At 31.9% G+C, this 15,046-nt stretch overlaps 2 protein-coding genes across 2 annotated transcripts in view; both read left to right on the forward strand.

The window, feature by feature from the left end:
- LOC133201671 (deleted in malignant brain tumors 1 protein-like) overlaps nt 1–15,046 on the forward strand; it is a 277,206-nt gene that overhangs the window by 126,991 nt on the left and 135,169 nt on the right. The window lies entirely within an intron of this gene.
- The window catches only part of LOC133201837 (scavenger receptor cysteine-rich domain superfamily protein-like), a 60,570-nt gene that overhangs the window by 44,438 nt on the left and 1,086 nt on the right, over nt 1–15,046 (forward strand). The window lies entirely within an intron of this gene.

The following is a 15,046-nucleotide window of genomic DNA, read 5'->3' on the forward strand; positions in this document are numbered from 1 at the left end:
AATCTGTTGACGATACTATATTAGAAAAAGATATATTTTCGGAATGGAAATAAAAATCACGTCCTCTTAAAGTTTACATAAAAGAGAATTGTTGAAGGCAGATACGATGCCATTTTGCAAAGTTTATTACGGTTCTATCTAAAAACAAAAGTAATTGCCTAATTATCTCGGACACAAAAACTACTGAAAGGATGCTAATTTATCAAAGCTATAATTATAAGACTGTGACGAACAAAAGTTACCCATATATTTCATTTGTATTTGAAAACTCTATCGTGCCTCGAAAAAAAATTTACCCTTTAAAAAGTGTAAGAAAAAAGCTACACAAATACATGTACATGAAATATTAGGATTTTCTTGCGAATTCAGTTGACTTAATATAGGGCAGTCTTCTAGATGTGTTTTCAAAACTTCATATTACGCAATGACAAGCGGGGCCAGTGCATATTAAGATATTAAGAGAAATAAAGGGTGAAAGATATTTTCTTATTCTGTTCTTCTTTTTTTTCTTTTCGAACAGTATATATATATCAAACAAAAAGGTAAAATTACTGTACAATTCTCGAAGTCTTTCAACCTTACAGAAATAAGTAAATTACTGGAAATTGGCAAAAATGGGGATCCAAAGATAAAGTCTATTTCATTATCTTTCAGCATATGATTTATGTCGCACAATCTACAGTACAACGCCAAAAGTGATTCATCATTTCCCTTTTTACCATGATATATTTTAAGAAAAGTTAGTTTTTGTTTTAAAAAAATATTGTGAGTTCAATTTTATTCCAGATTAGCAAAATTTGATAATTAACCACAGAGTATAAGATTTTAAATCATAAAATCACAATTTCTAACTTCAAAACACCACGATTTCATGACACTTTTTGTTGTAAAATTTACCTTTTTTTATTTGATACTTGATATCGCTGAAATGCCTGCTGATAAGATTATTTTCAAATTATGCGAAGAAAGTACAATGAATTCGGAATTTACTGATACTCGCTCATATCTGCAACACACAATAGGTTTATTAATTGTTCCTCAAATATCTCAAACAATTTCTGCTAAAAAAAAAAAATGCACATCTAACTTGGAAGAGCGCCTAAATGGAACCACACACGCATGTATAGAAAGCTATCTTAAAACAAATATGTTCGGTCACCACATGAATATATTAGAACCTTTGAAGGAATGGCATTTTAGCGCATTTTTTTTTCTTCAAACATTATTTTATAATAAAACTAAATAAATGTAGAAAATTTCATGCAATAAATTGTTTAACAACTTCAATTAATACATGTCCTCATCATACTGACGCAAATATAAAATAACTCATCAAATACATGTATTGTGAAAAATTGCAACAAACTTTCATAATTTCCATATCATTTTACAGATTCTCATATCATCTTATTTAATTTAATTCATTCATGCCAGTGGCCAGTAATTAGAGCGTTTGCTCTAGAGTCAAGGAGTAAGGAGTCGATCATTAGGTCGCGGGTTCGAATCCCAGCGGGACGTGGAGACCGGTCCTTCGGACGAGACCGTTAAACTGGTGTCGCAGTAAGTGCTTGCCAGAAAAAAAGATCCCTCACTGCACAGTGGCCCTCAGCACTGAGTATAGATATAAAATTTGCAGCCCACCAATGGCAATGGTGGCGTCTCATTATGAGTGAAAAATTCCCGAGAGGGACGTTTTAATTAAAACTAACAACATTCATGCCACCGTCTATCAGTACTCACAGTACTTTGATTTCAATTCTGGTTTGAAAAGTTTTAATATGAAAAAAATATGAAGCAGTAAAATTCCCCAAAATTCACTTTCTTGTCCGTTCAAGTCAATTCTTTAAATCTAAGCCAAAAAAGAATTGTTATAAACGAGTTCTCTTACGAAAAATACTAGATTTTGAAGTGACCCTATGTTACATTATTGTGTTGCACTCCTGACATCTGATATGTATTTTATTTAACATTGTTTTAAAAATTATAACACACAATAACCCATTCTTACTTTGTAAATCAATTTGTCGTGTTGATATTTTTCATCGTTTACAGCAGGTTTTTCATATTTTGAAGACCTTAAAACATGATTATTTGCGAAGTGTAATATATATAAATTGTATTTAAAATATATGTGAAATGATGAAAACTTTCCCTGAATTGACTGTAGAATTTCTGTAATTTGTTGAAAGACATAGTGTTTTGAATATCAAATAGTATCAAGCATTTTTTTCAACTTAAGTTTTAGTAAAGATAGTTAAAAAGCATCGGTAATTATGAAGCAGTTTTGTTGCACTCCTGACTGCAGTAAAGTTTAAAATTAAAACCACAGAACACAAAAATTCATAAAGTGTTGGCAACATCAAGTGGTAATGAAATTGTGCAATACTTATAGTCCAATACATCATAATTAAAACAGATGAAAGTATTTAAAATTCGCATTTTATCTGGAATTATACCCTATTTTATGTCAAAAAACTAGCTTAAATGTATATTTAGAAGATAAAATATATTTTAAAGCATATTTTCCTTTAGAAGACAAACACAGTAATCCACCAGAAAAATTCTACTCATCATTTTTTCTTTCTTCTTATTCTTATTGGATGATTTATAATTCTAACATATTTGTTGCACTCCTGACCAAAAGCATTGGGGCCTTTAAAGTAGAATTGTGAAGTGAAAATTACATAAGAACTTGTTCTGTTGTTTCAGTGAAGTTGAGGAGGAATTATTCGAATTTTATGACAATGTTTTAGTGTGTTTATTTTTAATGTTCACTAAAAAAAATCACAAAAAAGATAAAAACACATCTGAATTGATAAAATTGAAAAAGGAAGGATTTTTATAATAAAACTGTCAATAATTTAGCATTAAATTATACAAAGAGATCATTATTAATTAATGAATACTTCTAAGCATGAATAGAAGTCATTTCGTCACACAACTTGAATCTTTAAAAAAAATGTGTTGCACTCCTGACCATAGAAATATGGATATGAAGCACAAATAGATCCTGTAATTGATAAATCTATTTGGTAAAAATGTTCTTTGTGTCTCTATTTTCCAAAATAAAAATCAGAAAATCATATAATGATAATAGTTTTTTCATGCTTGAGAGCAAAATATCAAATGTTGCACTCCTGACATTTTGGGGTATGCACATATACTTGACTCTCATTAATGCTGCTTGTGATTTATATAACATTTTTCAGTTCTAAAATGTATATCAGTTATTATTTTACACTTCCAAAATTCTTTTTTGTCTTAATTTTCTATCAGAATTTTACAATTGATGTTTTTTGGTAACACTACATTTTTTCTGTTGCACTCCTGACATGGTATAACATTTTTTTAAACATCAGCCATGACCACAACCTGATTAAACAAAAGTTACTACAGTCCACATTTAAAGCTCAATACTTTGAATATTATCAGGAAAGTCTTTATTTTCAACATGAAGCATTATTTTTTATTTCACAGATCTCCAAAAAATATTGAAATTTCAAAATGTCACAAAAAGGTGTTGCACTCCTGACAATTTTGGCATCATTTTTGGGCATAACTTTTTTGTTAATTGAGATATCAACGAGATATTTGGTAGGTATTTAGACACTATTTAAAGACATATGCTGAGACATAGAAATCTATTTTCATTGCCTGTATTTTTAGTGTGGGTTGATAAATATGCGTTTGGTCATTTTTTTTTTTTTTGAATTCACCCATATTATAAGTAATATATATAAGAATAGTCAGGCATGTGTGAAAATTGGTAGGTTCTTCTCGGATCCATTTCCAATAGCTATAGGTGTCCGTCAAGGGGATAACCATCGTCGCAAGCCACGGGTTTTGTGTCCATTCTGTGGAAATAGAATGGACACAAAATCCGTGGCTTGCGACGATGGGGGATAACTTGAGCCCTTCTTTATTCAAAATATTTATAAATGATTTTCCATCATATTTAGATTCATGTATTGATGAAGTATCATTTCAGACAAAAACTGTTATCTGTTTAATGTATGCAGATGACATTGTTATTTTATCATCATCAGCTAAAGGTATACAAGCAAGACTTTCTAAACTTGAAAAGTATTGCTCTGATTGGTGTTTAAAGGTAAACATTCAAAAAACTAAAGTCATGATCTTTAATAAAGCTGGTCGTAATTTTACGCAAAAACTAATGTTTCAAAAAAATAGGATAGACTGTGTATCCAGGTACAATTATCTTGGAGTCCACCTAACTGCATCTGGAAGTTTTCATGTAGCAAGATCAGAGCTTTATAAAAAGGCGTTAAAAGCATATTATAAATTGAGAAATGATTTTATTAATTTGAATCCTGGGATTATAACAAGTATACATGTATTTGACTCTACTATTAAACCAATTCTTTTGTATAATGCAGAGGTGTGGGGTGCAAGTAATATCAATACTAAAAAGATTCCTAAAATGCCAAAAGTTAGAAGTTGAAGACTGTTTCAGAAATCTACTTTGTGAAAGAATACACCTTAAATTCTGTAAATATATTCTTGGTGTTCATAAGAAAAGTACAAATTTTGCAGTATTGTCTGAATTGGGAAGGTTCCCCCTGCATTATGATATTAATTGTCAAATTGTTAATCAAAAGTTGGTATAGATTTGAAAATTTGTCCACAGAATTTCCTTTTCTTAAAGATGCATATGAATGTAGTAAAAAACTTTTTGTACATGGCAAGAACTCATGGTTCGCATTTATACAGAAATTAAGAAATATACTGAATATCAAAGATGAAGTAATTTGTTATGGGAAGCATAAATTTAAGTCACTCTGTCATAAAACCTTATTAGATTATTATGTAAAAAATTGGTATACAAGTCAACAAAGTTATACCGATGGTAAATTAAGCACATATGTAAAACTCAAACAAAACTGGGGTTATGAGAATTATTTAATCAGTAGTTAAAAATTTTCATCACAGAAAATCTCTATGTAAATTAAGAATTTCTTGTCACAGATTGCAAATTGAAGTGGGAAGATTTACCAACATCCCTCGAAGAGATCGATTATGCAATAGATGTAATTCTAACAGTTTAGATGATGAAACTCCTTATTTGATAACATGTAAAAAAAAATATGATCATCAAAGAAAAGAAATTTTTCGGTCAATTAAAAGTAAATTTCCAAATTTCTCGGCATTAGATGATGAACAAAAACTTTTTTGGTTACTCAATAGTGAAAAAAAAAGAAACTCTTAATTCTGTGGGCAAATTCATAAATGATAACATGTTGTAGTAGCCATACACTTTTATATATAGTATTCCCTTTAACTGAATACAATATTATTGTTGAAATGAGCAATGTCATTTACAAATTGTTATATTATCCATTGGCATATCTTTTCTTTATTATTGTAATAATTTCATACTTGTCTGTTATGGGCTCCAATCTAATTAAAATTAGATCCTTTACGCTCCTGTATTTTGTTATAAATGCAGCGACGTAACAAAATACGTGAGCGTAAAGTATCTAATTTTAATTAAATTGTTTAAATTAGAAAATAAATGTTCTGTTCTGTTCTGTTCAAGGACGAATTCTTTTTAAGTCTACTTGTATTTACGATATTTGTTGACTTAATAAACAATATTCGAAGAGTGTACAACATACATGATCATAATATACACCCATGCTTTTTTTTCCAAATATGATTTCAGAAAATGTAATTTTTGTTTTTAGATTTTTTACCACATTTAGTGTCTTAAAAACGAACAATCGACTGCTTTTCTTTCGCCTTGTGTCTTACCTAAGGAATTTAGTGTAATATAAGCCACCAATTAGCAATTGGCTATTGTACCGGATTTTTGAAAGCATAAAATTCAAAAGTAATGTCAAATTTCGTATTGTCAAAGCACAAACAACGCTAATAATTGACATAAAGATTTGTATTTGTTGTATTTATACATAATATAGTAAGTATGAAAATTGTTCTTGCCGGTGACCCCATCTAACTTTGGGAAAAAAACCTGTTGATAAATCGGAATTTTTAACGCATTTTAAAAACTAACATATATTCCAATCGTCTTATATGCCTAACGACGCCTCATTTAACTTTTTTTTACATGTGGGATATGAGTGCATTTCCACCTACATTATCAATATATTAAATTTACACCTCATGGATCGTTCCTATAAGTTTGTGTAAAACACGAAGACACATATGATGGATCGTGGCCATAGCATTTTTCACACTCACTGATTTTTTTTTTTCAACATGAGCACACTCGTTACCGCAAAATATTTTCATTGGAAAATGTTTCTCGAAAAGTTATTATTCTTTTTCTGTTTTAATATTTTGCGGTAACGAGTGTGCTGTATGTGTAAATCACGATTAATTGTGTAAAATTTGTCATTTCCCCGGAAAACCTCGAACCACGGTGAGGTTTAGAATTTAGTTTGACAAAATAAATATCCGGTTTTGACGGAAATGTTGTACATGTGAAATGTGTCAATGTTCTAGGGTGAGAATTATCAAAAACATATATTCTCACACTGCTCAACGCGTTATCGGCTATTCGGTTGTTATCGGGCATTCGGTGCAAGGAAAACAATGTTTAGAAAACATAGGTGATTTTAAATTTCTTAATTCAACAATAATTGCGCACTTAGCAAACAAAGTTTGTGATCTTTGGCAGATAAATGATTATACTTTCAGCAGCAAAAAGCACAAACCAAATCGCTCTCTTTCTAAAGATATGCAGCTCTTTCAAATGATATTTTATAAAAATTTCGGAACATTTCATCACACTTAAGCTTTTGTTGAAGTCAAAATCAGTTTATTCTATAAAACAAAATGGTTTATTTATTCCATGGACAATCACATACCTGTAGGTAAGCAGACTGAGATCAAAAATCCAAATTAAGGATTAGTAAACAGGCATTTAAAATGTCTCGTTAAGTGAAAACATGTTATCGTCAACAAGGTTGATGTTGCCGGATAATTCGGTTTTTACGGGTGTACGTTATCGGAAAATCAGGTTAAAAAATTTCTTTCAGCCTTAGAAATAGATTGGGGAAAAAAGTCAATTATAATCTGTCAACCCTTGTAAAAAGCAAATAATGTGTTTTAAGGATATCCGATCCTCCGCCAGGAAGGACAACTCTTAAAATTAAGTATTATTTAATTTAAAAAGTCTCAACATGTAGCTTGTAATTGAAAACTTTTCATGCAATAACTTTCATTTTATGCATCTTACATGTAATATGATTCAAGGTTTTTGAAGTCTTAGAAAGAGTCTTTTAAAAAGTTGACATTTGTTCCTTATAAAAGTGAAAAATAAATACAGCTTTAGATGAATAGGATTTTCTTGAGTCTAGCCTTATACACAAATGCTTTTTAGCATGACTTTCTTTTTATAATTGGATATGTAATAGATTAAGGAGACTACCCTTTTACAAAAACATTGTCCAGTAAGACAAAATTAAAAAAAAAATAATTAATGAAATATAATAATAAAAAAAGTTAACTCATTTCCCAAAATATCGTGAAAAATCTTTTTTCATGGGGGGGGGGGGGGGGAGGAGGATTCACTATACTTCATATGTTTTTTTCTACAAACAGTGATCCGCGTTTTCAATGGGGGGGGGGGTGCCAAGGGTTTTTATATTTGCTTTAGTATAAATATTCAATAACTCTGCAAATTCCAGGTGCAAATTCCAGGTGAGGTCCGAACCTCTCTGACCCCCCCCCCCCCCGATCCAAGCACGAACTCCACCTACACATTGAATTATTACGGGTTTTCCTTTTGGTCAATAAGGACAAAGAACACACTGCGGGTGTGACCGATCGACAGGGGGTGTTTATTCCTTCTTGGCCCCTGAACCAACCTCTGATGTTTAGCTAGAGGTCCATGTTTACTCTGTTCCAAATTTATATTGTTTCAATAGACTTTTGAGCTTGATTACTGTTCGTTATCTTCATATTTCGTTAAAAATAATTTCATTCCGTCAGTAACACTTTTTGTAAAACTGGTAATGTCAATTTTTTTTCTCTCAAAAAATCGAATTCTAGGTCATATTTGGCCTAACACTCTTTTGGAAAATTCATTTAGCCACCCTTGAGTTTAGATTCATAAACTGATTTATACCAAACTAATACATGTATGTACTAGTACTACGGTAATAAAAGGCGTTTAAGGGTAGGTCAAAAATGCAAATTCAACGAATAAAGACGAAGCAAGGAAAACAGAGACAAAAGCTAAGAACGTTCGTAACTGAAAGGCAACATACAGAAAACTAAGAGTAAATTATTGTGAATTCAGCAATTATTGCGATGCTTTTATATTGCGAATAATGCCACGTAAGAATCGCAATAATTAAATCTGGCATTTTATTTTGGTTACGTCGCCCGCGTGGCGCAGTGGATAGAGCGTCAGCTCTAGAGTCGCGAGGTAAGGAGTTGATTCTTACGTCGCGGGATCGGATCCCATTGTGGGACGTGGAGACCGGTCCTTCGGATGAGACCGTATAAACCGAGGTCCCGTGTCGCAGTAGATGCTGGCATGAAAAAGATCCCTCACTACTCAATGGCCGTAAGTGCCGAGTATAGGACAAAATTTGCAGCTCTCCACCGGCAAAAGGTGGCGTCTCCATATGAATGAAAAATTCTCGAGAGGGACGTTAAACAACATACAATCAATCAATCAATTATTTTGGTTACAATAGAGATTTGTAATTCAGAGGTTTTTAAACTTATGCCATATTTTCGAACAGGTGAAGATCATACACATTTCAGTATTTCTGAGAAATGCCAAAAACACTCAAAACAATACACTCATTTTTTAAAGTTACATATTCTAAAATGCTACAAATGATAGCCAAAAATTAGAATGTGTGCCTGCCACTTCAAATATTTTGATTTAATGAAGATTTCTGTTGTTTCTTTAAATTTTTCCTAACCTATGACAACCTTTGTTTCCGATAACAAAAACCGAATTTTCCGATAACAAAGTGAACCATTCAACCGTATTTCCGATAACATCCTGAAAGTTAAAAAACGGGAATTTCTACCCTTTAATTACATCTTGGCGAGATTCCGACGATGCCATATTGTGGACAATAATTAATGTAAGGTAAATATACGGATTTTGAGGAAAGAGGCTACAATGTATATGCAGCAATGACAATCAAACAAAAACTTGCAAAATATTACAAATTTTACTTTTAAAGTCTTCCCAAGACTCACTCATACTATAATAAGATATATTGGGGCTTTATTTCGTATCTGTATTCATTCCTGTTCACAAAAAGCACAAACAACATTCTCTGTTTCTATTGTTACAGTGTTTATTTGCAACAATTTACTAATCTGTCAAAAGTTATCCACCGAATGCCCGATAACAACCGAATAGCCGATAACGCGTTGAGCAGTGTGATTCTGAAGCCCTCTTAATTTTTTTCATATTTACTAGGCCAAATAAGGCATATTGTGGGCCGAATTCTTTTAGTTACTCCCCTTCGAGGACGTAAAAGATGTGACTTTAAGGCTATTATTATGGTACTTTTATCACAACATGATAGGAAATATCGGCATCATTTAAAAGTTTAAATTGGCTTTAAGACAGAAGCAAATCAACACGCAGAAACATTCAGATTTGATGCAAGATATGTGTCCGATGAATTGAGAACTCACCCTATATATGATAAACATTGTGTTCCAGTTAAATTGCTTAAACATACTGTGAAGTGAATTGAAGATAAGTGAGGCTTATTTGGATATTTTTTCCGTTAAAAAACAATGCAAAAATTCCTAACAGAAAAATCATACCAGGTGCTTTAATTATGTATTAAACCAGAGACACTTCTTAGTTTTAAAATTTCTGACATTGCAATACTTTTGCCAGGTACGTAGTATTGGGAGGGGGGGGGGGGCTCCTTATCGAGTCTAAAGAATTTTCGTTTTTTTAGCATCGTTTTTGAAAGGGGCAATAAGGGGAAAATTTGGATCACCTGAAAGAACTGACAAGCCTATTTGGTGAATACTGTTTAATTTTACACTGGGAAGAAAGTTATCTAATGACTAAGGTACACATGCATAAAAGTAAAGTAATTTGTCGATAATTCAATGAAAATGTTTTCAGTATGATTGCTTTATTCTGTAAATTGTTGGAGCCAAGCCTCGGCTGATGTAGTATTTCATGTTAGTGTATTTTTTTGATATTCGTTTACACAAATTATGTTTGAACTCCCACCACCACCCAAGTGGTCCCACCTATTATATTCTTTATGAATCCTGTGTAGTTTTTCTACATATTGTACGCGATGCTAAACAGGTTCGGAGGAATCGTAATTTCCGTTTTAATAGTGGTATATCACTATTATAGTGAGATTCCGCTATATTTTCAGCCAAAGTTATCCTTGTTTCATCAAATAACATGCTCGCTGTTTATAGCGCAAGTCATGGTGGGTATAAAAATGGACAGTAATTGGCATCATTACATGTTATGAATTTCATTAACTTTTCTAGCGATGCATTTAATAATGCGAACACACTTTTTAAAGCGGAAGTTACAATCTTAACATAGCAACCAGTGATTGCGGTAGTATTCAACAAAGCCCGAATCTTTATCTCTCTCACACATGTGCACAAATTAATGCTTTTAATAAATTTAAACCCGCACTGGACTAAGTGTGTCCAATTCACAAAAGAAAAGGTTATTTTATCTGCATGGTTACGGATATGGATGCCCGTTGTGACAAATGAAAAAAAAAGCCCAGTGCCAGTACACTTTGTTTCGTCGTAATGCGTCTAAAATCGTAAACAATATATAAGATGTCTCTTCCACAAGTAATATCGAGTACATGTATGTTTCCTTTCTCAATGATGAAACCACGCGCTCAAACGATTAGTCTTATCAAAAAAGGAATCATTATACACATGCAAAGGATAACCTGTAGACGTGACATCATATAAATTTTGCACGATTTATTGCTTGTCTAAATTGCATGAAATTTTATATTTATACCCCACGCAACAAGTTGCGTGAGGTATAATGTTTTTGACACGTCTGTCAGTCAGTCAGTCAGTCCGTCAGTCCTGTTTTTTTTTTTTTTTTTTTTTTTTTTTTTTTTTGTCAGCTCATCTCCTCATAAACCGCTGCACAGAATTTGATCAAACTTTGCAGATATTTGGGACACAATGTGTAGATATGCATATTACCAGGAAATTTGGATTCCATTATTTTTCTGGGAATTTCGGCATTTTTCGACTTAGATTTTTGGCCATATCTTGAATATAGAGATGAACAGTTTGTCAGCTCAACTCCTCTTAAACTGCTGCACAGAATTTCGTCAAACTTTGCAGATATTTAGTACACAGTGTGGAGATGTGCATATTACCAGGAAATTCTGATTCCATTATTTTTGCCTTAACAGTTTTGCCTATTATTGAAGAAACTTTCCAGCTAGGTAATAAGGAAATCCACTGGAATCAGCTTTTGTAATGAAATTTTATGCGAAATATTTTATGACCTTAAAAGACCCCAATTGATTTTGAGATCAAAATATTAATGATTTAACACACACATACACACACAAAATCTTGGATAGTTCTCCCCCCCCCCCCTCCCGTCAAATTGGTGCTTTGCCTGAAATAATTTCATAAGTACAGTATATAAACAAGTTCATATGACTACATCATAATTTTGTTTCCATCGATTATTTAAATGTGTAAATTGTTATGTGTGTTGGACATGGACTTACACTCATAAGCAAATCGAAATCACTGAGGAATTTAAATAACAGTTTGTCAGCATAACTCCTGCACTGAATTTCCTGAAACTTTGTAGGTATTTCAGACATAATGTATAGATTTGTATATTACCAAGAATTTTTTTTATCTAGAAACTTCAGCCCAATTAAATTTGTAACATACAAAGATTTGAATGTCCTTATATGCAAGAAGTTTTGATGTGATGATTTTTTGCAAGTAATGCCCCTTTTTGAATTATACATATATTGTGTATTTAAAATGCACTGTGCCATTCATTACGTGTTGCATTGTCGAGTTTTGGGGGAGCGTGGGGTATGTGAGCTTGCTCACTTTTTCTTTCATTAACTATGTAGTAATAAAATTTGTTTGAAATCCTAATTACTAGAATTAGATTATTCTTATATTTTTTAAATAAGCGAAATACAAGGAGAAACAGAAATACTATGATAACGAAAAAGGCCATTGAAACAATATAAATTTTGAGCAGAGCAAACAGGAACTTCTGAAAACAGAGGTAGGATCAGGTGCTTTGGAGTAGTAAGCATCCCCTTTCGACTGGTCACACCCGCCGTATGCTATTTGTCATGATCGTTAAACGGAAAAATCCATAGTCATTTCAGTATGAAAATAATGGCTTAACAAACTGTATGAAAGACGTCAGTGAAAATTCGACCCAAGAAAGATTTAGTTTGCATACAATGTCGTATTATTGACATGGGATTTGCGAAATGTTGATTTCAAACGAGATTGTAGATCTATGTATCTTTGATACATCAACTTGTTTGTCAGAAGCCTGCCTCGTTTTAAAAATTGTTTGTACGAAGAACGTGTTTTGTGTATAGAATCAGTTGTAAGACATATATCCCAAATGCATGTAATACTATATATTGCTACATAAATTAGGAAAGTTGAAGATAGAAAAAAAAAATTAAGTCTTCACATTTATCATAAAGTTTAGTGCGAATTAGACAAGTTTTACTGTAATTTATTTGCTATCAATCTCTTTCTCTAGTAAAATATTTAGATATTAAGTAGTTATGTCATACTCCCTGGTGTCTTTTATTAATAGTTCTCGACGTACTTTTATTTTTCAGAATCTGCAGCTATTTTTTGTGTAATTTTTGTTTAATTAAAAAATTACCATACATAAACGAACCTTAATTTACATTTACGCTTCATTATTGCAAGGTTAAATCACAATATAAAGCACCAATATTTCTTTTGAGAAATTACGCCAAATATTCCTAATAAAAATATAAAACAATCTGATTGTACACACAAGTACTCTGAAGTTGATATTAAAAAGATGCTCAAGTTTCTGATTGACAATATTTATGTGGTTTTGGAGACCAGGTCTTCCAACAATCTATTGGAATTCCCATGGGTACCAATTGCGCCCCTTTACTAGCAGACCTATTTTTGTATTCATATGAATTTGTTCAAAATCTTTTACGTGAAAAGAAGAAAACACTTGCTGTGGCCTTCAACACAACATTTAGATATATCTACGACGTATTGTCAATTAACAATGGTTATTTCCATTCTTATGTCGACACAATATATCCCGGTGAGCTTGAGATAAAAGATACCACAGAGTCTGACACATCTGTTTCATATTTGGAAATTTTATTAGAAAAAGACGTTAATGGTAATCTAACAACAAAGCTTTGTAATAAACGTGATGACTTTAACTTTTCAATCGTCAACTTCCCTTACCTATGCAGCAGTATACCCTTATCACCTGCCTACGGGATTTATATCTCTCAGTTGATTCGATACGTCAGAGCATGCTCTACGTATGAACTATTTCTAATACGAGGTAAGTTATTGATAAACAAGTTGATGAAACAAGAATATCAGCAGTCTCGTTTAAAGTCTACAATTCGTAAGTTCTATGGTCGATACAATGGATACAATGATCTTGTCAGCAAATACAATCTTTCATTAAGTCAAATGGTGAATGACGTTTTTCATACAAATTGTTAGGCCATTATTTACACACTGAATTGTCGACGGATTTTCCCCTTATTTCCCAATCATGACAAAAAGCACACGACCGGTGAGACCGGTCGGCGGGGGATGCTCACTACTCCATAGCACCTGATCCCACCTCTGATGAATATATATATATATATATATATATATATATATATATATATATATATATATATATATATATATATATATATATATATATATATATATATGTATGTATATTAGGGATGTCAATTTTACTCGGACAGCTTAGTCGATAAATCGGAGGCTTTAGTCGAACGATAGTCGAGTACTCTATGAAATTTACATTTTTAAAATTGTTCATGTCATTTTCCCTATTCGTCTTTAACAGACTGCTAGCTTGTACAATATTTAATGTACACATTCACCATTATACAACGAATTATTGAATCGTTAACATTTACGTAGTTATAGATATATGTGTATGATTTCAATGTATTTAATTTTAAATATAATATTTACTGCATATTTTATCTAAATACAGGACATCAAACGCTCGCATTTGTGGTTTTCTTTTCATGATGGTAGTGCATGTACCCGCTATTGATTTCTTTCCTGAAGCCATTTGAATGTGTCTTGTCAGTGACCCGTGACTGGTTAACTGTTAATGCGTGCCTCTTATAAAAACAAAGAGAGCTTGCGATAAATTTTAATTATGAGATGTTTGAAAACAAGCAATACAATCTTGAAATGATTGATGTTAATATCGAAAGAAACACCTTTTTAAATTTACACTAATAACTGCCCCCCAATTTACATGTATTTACAAATAATTATAATAATTCTCAATTGATTAATATAATATAATATTTTTATATTATGGAATTACAGGTTGAAACTTTACAATTTGGATCTGACATCTTTTAAAGTATTCCATTGCATGTTTGCCGAACAAAAATTGACAGTCAAGCAAATTATTTCATTACTTAAGTTAGAACAATTAACGAAGACCGGTTAAGCCTTATGGATGAAAGGTTAAGGTCAAATTCAAGGTTACTAGGTGATCATAAGGAAAATCCTCTAAAAGTTATTTTTTTAAAAAGTACGCTAACAGAAGGACAGACAAAACTGATCCATTTAATACATCGTAAATTTTAAATTTACTTATTATCTAGTAGAAAGTTGTGATGTTATAAAGACCGAACGTACAATCATCCAGTGAGTTCAAACTTACATGATACCCAGTTTTACTCACAAGAACACTGATCTGTTAATAAATGAGCTGGGAGGATCCATTTTCTAATCTTGAATTTAAGTTTACTATTAAGTAGCAAAATCTTAACGAATAACCAAC

Source organism: Saccostrea echinata, unplaced genomic scaffold (genome assembly GCF_033153115.1).
Source record: "Saccostrea echinata isolate AGI-Se365-2 ecotype Australia unplaced genomic scaffold, CSIRO_AGI_Sech_v1 ptg000045l, whole genome shotgun sequence".
NCBI lineage: Eukaryota > Metazoa > Mollusca > Bivalvia > Ostreida > Ostreidae > Saccostrea > Saccostrea echinata.